We start from the raw sequence: 5,141 nt of genomic DNA, 5'->3' as shown, positions 1-5,141 counted from the left end.
CAGTGGATGTTGGCAATTTGATCTCTGGTTCCTCTGCCTTTTCTAAATCCAGTGTGAACATCTGGAATTTCACAGTTCATGTACTGTTGAAGCTTGGCTTGGAGAATTTTGAGCATTACTTTACCTGCATGTGAGATGAGTGCAATTATGCAGTAGTTTGAGCATTGTTTGGGATTGCCTTTCTTAGGGATTGGAATGAAAACTGACCTTTCCCAGCCCTGTGGCCACTGCTGAGTTTTCCAAATTTGCTGGCATATTGAGTGCAGCATTTTCACAGTGTCATCTTTCAAGGATTTGAAATAGCTCAACTGGAATTCCATCACCTCCACTAGCTTTGTTCATAGTGATGCTTCCTAAGGGCCCCTTGACTTCACATTCCAGGATGTCTGGCTCTAGGTGAGTGATCACACCATATCATGGTTATCTGGGTCATGAATATCTTTTTTGTATAGCTCTTCTGTGTATTCTTGTCACCTCTTCTTAATATCATCTGCTTCTGTTAGGTCCATACCATTTCTGTCCTTTATTGTGCCCATCTTTGCCTGAAATGTTCCTTTGGTATCTCTAATTTTCTTGGAGAGATCTCTAGTCTTTCCCATTCTATTGTTTTTATCTATTTCTTTGCATTGATCACTAAGGAAGGCTTTCTTATCTCTCCTTGCTATTCTTTGGAGCTGTGCATTAAAGTAATTATATCTTTCCTTTTCTCCTTTGCCTTTAGCTTCTCTTGTTTTCTCAGATATTTGTAAGGCCTCTTCAGACAACCGTTGTGCCTTTTTGCATTTCTTTTTCTTGGAGATGGTCTTGATCATTGCCTCCTGTACAATGTCACTAACCTCCATCCATAGTTCTTCAGGCACTCTGTCTATCACATCTAATCCCTTGAATCTATTTCTCACTTCCACTGTATAATCATAAGGGATTTGATTTTGGTTTAGGTCATACCTGAATGACCTAAATGTGATTTTCCCTACTTTCTTCAATTTAAGTCTTAATTTGGCAATAAAGAGTTCATGATCTGAGCCACAGTCAGCTCTTGGTCTTGTTTTTGCTGACTGTATAGAGCCTCTCCATCTTTGGCTGCAAAGAATATAACCAATCTGATTTCAGTATCGACCATCTGGTAATGTCCACGTGTAGTCTTCTCTTGTGTTGCTGGAAGAGGGTGTTTGCTATGGCCAGTGTGTTCTCTTGGCAAAACTCTGTTAGACTGCCCTGCTTCATTTTGTACTCCAAGGCCAAATTTGCCTGTTACTCCAGGTATCTCTTAACTTCCTACTTTTGCATCTAGTCCCCTATAATGAAAAGGACATCTTTTTTGAGTGTTACTTCTAGAAGGTCTTGTAGATCTTCATAGAACTGTTCAACTGATGGTCTGGCACAAAAACTCTGTCTAAAGGTCATTGAAACAGTGAAAGTCACTCAGTCGTGTCCGACTCTTTGTGAACCCATGGACTATAGAATCCATGGAATTCTCCAGGCCAGAATACTGGAGTGGGTAGCTTTTCCTTTCTCCAGGGGATCTTCCCAACCCATGGATTGAACCCAGGTCTCCCACATTGCAGGTGGATTCTTTACCGGCTGAGACACAAGGGAAGCCCCAAGGCAATTGCTAGTGGGCAAACCATGAAGCACCCCCAAGAGAAAACTAAAGCTGAGTCAACCAAACTTATGTGTATGCAGGAGCCATCCAAAATAGAAGCCATGAGACAGAAAAGGAAAGCCATTTGTTTGAGGGTGACAATACTGGTTGGTAATGATAAGAAAGGTGGAAGCAAAGACAGAGAAGGGTTGAGTGACTTCTGGCAAAGCTTCTATGGACTTCTGTGCCTGAGGGGGGATCTTAGATCAGGTTCCCAGGAAATAGACTGAGATGGAGATTTGTGTGCAGGAGTTTTAGTGGGGTCAGTTCTCTGGAAAGTCAGTTGTGAGTGGGAAATAAAAGCAGTATTGGGTAAAGAGAGAGAGAGAGAGACAAGTCAGATGCAGTGGCAACATGACATCATCTGATCCAGTGGGAGCTCTGGAGCTGGACTGGCACATCAACGTTTGGCTCAAGAGGGCAAGGGGCAGAGTCTTCGTACCCTCACATAGACCAGTCCTGGCATGAGGGTTGTGTGAGGATGAGTAACTCTGAGCTAGATGGCTCCCTTTCACCAAGGGGGATTCCTGGAGATGGGCCCAATTACCAGCCACCAGGGGCCAATGCACCCTGAAGAGTGATGAGAACCTCATTCCTACAGTGGGTGGGGGCAGTTAGGCAGTGAGCCCCAGTATCTACAACACGAAGTGACAGAATAACTAAATTTCTATGGCTATCTCACATATGTCTTGTTTTGTTTTTTAAAGCCTTTATTGAATTTGTTACAGTCTTGCTTCTGTTGTTTATTTTTCTGGCCAAGAGGTGTGTGGGATCTTAACTTCCCAACCAGAGATCAAACTCACACCCCCAGAATTGGAAGGTGAAGTCTTAACCACTAGACCATCAAGGAAGTACCTTCTATCTTATTTTTAAAGTATGCTTTCATTTCTGTGAAGCCCAGATAGATGTATAGCTATTCTTGGATGCCCTTCAAAATTCAGTTTTTGTGTGTATATAACACAATACTATATGTATATGTTTTCTGTGTATAATATAATTATGTATATATACATATATATATGTAATAACCTCTCCTCTTGTTTCTTGAGCTAGTTTGAATCTCATGAGGGGAGAATCCATTCCATTGATCATTAAGGAGGAGAGCATGAACATTAAAGGGCTATGAGAAGAATACAATTAATCATCTTTAATATTAATAGACCCACTAATCTTAAATCAATATTGAACCTTTCCATTTGTGAATGAGCTCACTGAAATCTGTCAGTCCTGTACCTCCATAATGGATATTGATTCTTTCTTTATGAGAATTTGAGTATGGAATATCCATGAGGGCAAGATTTGTATTAATTTCTATGAGTAAAAGAGAAAATTCTCAGAAGTTACCAAGTCCCTGGAGATACGAAATAATTCTCGGAGACGTCTGTCCACACAACCTACTGAAATGAGGATGGCCCTTGAATGGAAGAAGCCCCAGATGTGACTTCCATTTCTGCCATTGTTTCCTCGGGCAAAACTGTCAACTCCGCTGAAAATATGCATTCTTTGTCTCTAAAATTGAGGTGGCCACACATTAAAGAATTGCTGTGAGAACTAAATGAAATCATACATACACATCTCCTGTAGTAGAGCTCTCCATCTAGTAGCCAGTCTGTATCCAGTATCCATTCCTTTATGTTTATTAGAGCCAGTTTTTACTGACCGAGTAATCTTGTTAGCAGTTGAATGTAATTAATACTCATGGTGTCAGTTCTCCCTTATCTTGCAACCAGATTCCAGGGAGCTTAGACCTGCTTTGGGAATATATATTTAGGAATGGACTAGAATCCCTGCTTTAGCCAGAGCCTTCCTGTAAAACAGATGGTACAAGAATTTCCTTGCCTGGAGCATCTCCCCCAAGTGGATCAGACTGAGGGCCTCTGTCAGTGCTCAGCTCTAGAAGAATTGCTAATTGCTAATTTTTGATTAGCATCACTTACTGGCTATTGCAGCTATTCAATACAGGGTGGATTTCCTTTTCCACCTTTGCTCCAGGTACATCTCTTGAACTCTTCAGAATCCCAGGAAGATTCCTTGAGATTTTACTGAACTGACAGGGAGTTCCTCAAACCAGTATGCCAACGATTAATGGAAATTCTATAGATCATCAGCTTCTGGTTTCCCTGCTGCACCCTTCAGGTGCTAAATTATTACAGTCTCATAGTCGGAGTTGGATCCCAAGGAGCGAGAACTCCGGTCACAAGCTCAGCTCCAGGGAATAATATTTCTGGTTTTAGGTCAGTCCTGTAACAAAAACTGTAAAACCCCCCCCAGAATGTGGTGGCAAAAACACCTGCACCCTGGGGGGCCATTCTTGCTGCCTGCATTCAAGTCTGTAGTCTCTAAGCACAAAAAAATAATCATGAATTCAACATGTTCTTATAATCTAGGGAAGGCCTTTAAAAAATATTGGAACAAATAGTGTCCCAAATTGGTTCCATAATTAAGGTATGCAGAGCTCGGCTTCAAAGATCCCTTATGTCTGTTTTAAGGGATGCTGTTAGTGAGAAGATAATTGTATATAGTAGCTGTAGAGCTATTAGAGGAGCTTAATCTATACAGAAAGCTTTGGATATTAGGTGCTTCTGGGACACTGCATCTACAGTAATGTCTCATCGGCAGATATTACCCCAAATGTGCACTTTTCTCCATTATATTTTTTTTTTTTTAAGCCAGAGAGTTTGCATTTGGGTACAGTTTTGTAACAGGATGAATAGGTACTCCAAAGATATTTTGATTGCTGTAAAAGGTAAAAACATAATGAGAAAACTAATAAAGATCACAGGGATACAATTCTCATGACCTGTTAAACTTGTGTGTGGGGTGGAGAGACAGGCCCAGCATGGCCCCGGAGAGGCAATGCTGGATTTGCTTTAGAGTCAGCCGTGTGCCTAATGGCTTCCTATTCAGGCTTCTCAGGTGGCGCTGGTGGTAAAGAACCTATCTGCCAACGCAGGAGACACAAGAGACGTGGGTTCTACCCCTGGGTCAGGAAGATTCCTTGGAGGAGGGCATGGCAACCCACTCCAGTATTCTTGCCTGGAAAATCCCCATGGACACAGGAGCCTGGTGACTACAGTCCAAAGGGTCGCAAAGAGGCAGACACGACTGACGCGACTTTGGCACAGCCTTCCGCTAGCATGGTTTGAGGCACTTTATTTTATCCTCAGTAAGTTAGGCTAGTAGGAGATGTGAAATTCAAATTCAGCGTGTTTGTTTGTTTTGCTAAAAACCTCTGAATTGTACAGTTTATTTTATTTTTTAAAAATAATTTTTATTGGAGTATAATTTACAGTGTTCTCTTACTTTCTGCTGTACGGCAAAGTGAATCAGTTAGACCTATACATATATGTATTCTTTTTTAGTTTCTATTCCCCTGTCAGCCAATACAGAGTATTGAGTAGAGTTCCCTGTGCCAAACAGTAGGCCCTTATTAGATACCTATTTTATATAGGTGTGTGTGTGCCATGGTGCTTTAGTTGTGTCCGGTTCTGTGTGACCC

This window comes from Cervus canadensis, chromosome 21 (genome assembly GCF_019320065.1).
Source record: "Cervus canadensis isolate Bull #8, Minnesota chromosome 21, ASM1932006v1, whole genome shotgun sequence".
NCBI lineage: Eukaryota > Metazoa > Chordata > Mammalia > Artiodactyla > Cervidae > Cervus > Cervus canadensis.
Note: the sequence above shows the minus strand (reverse complement) of the source record.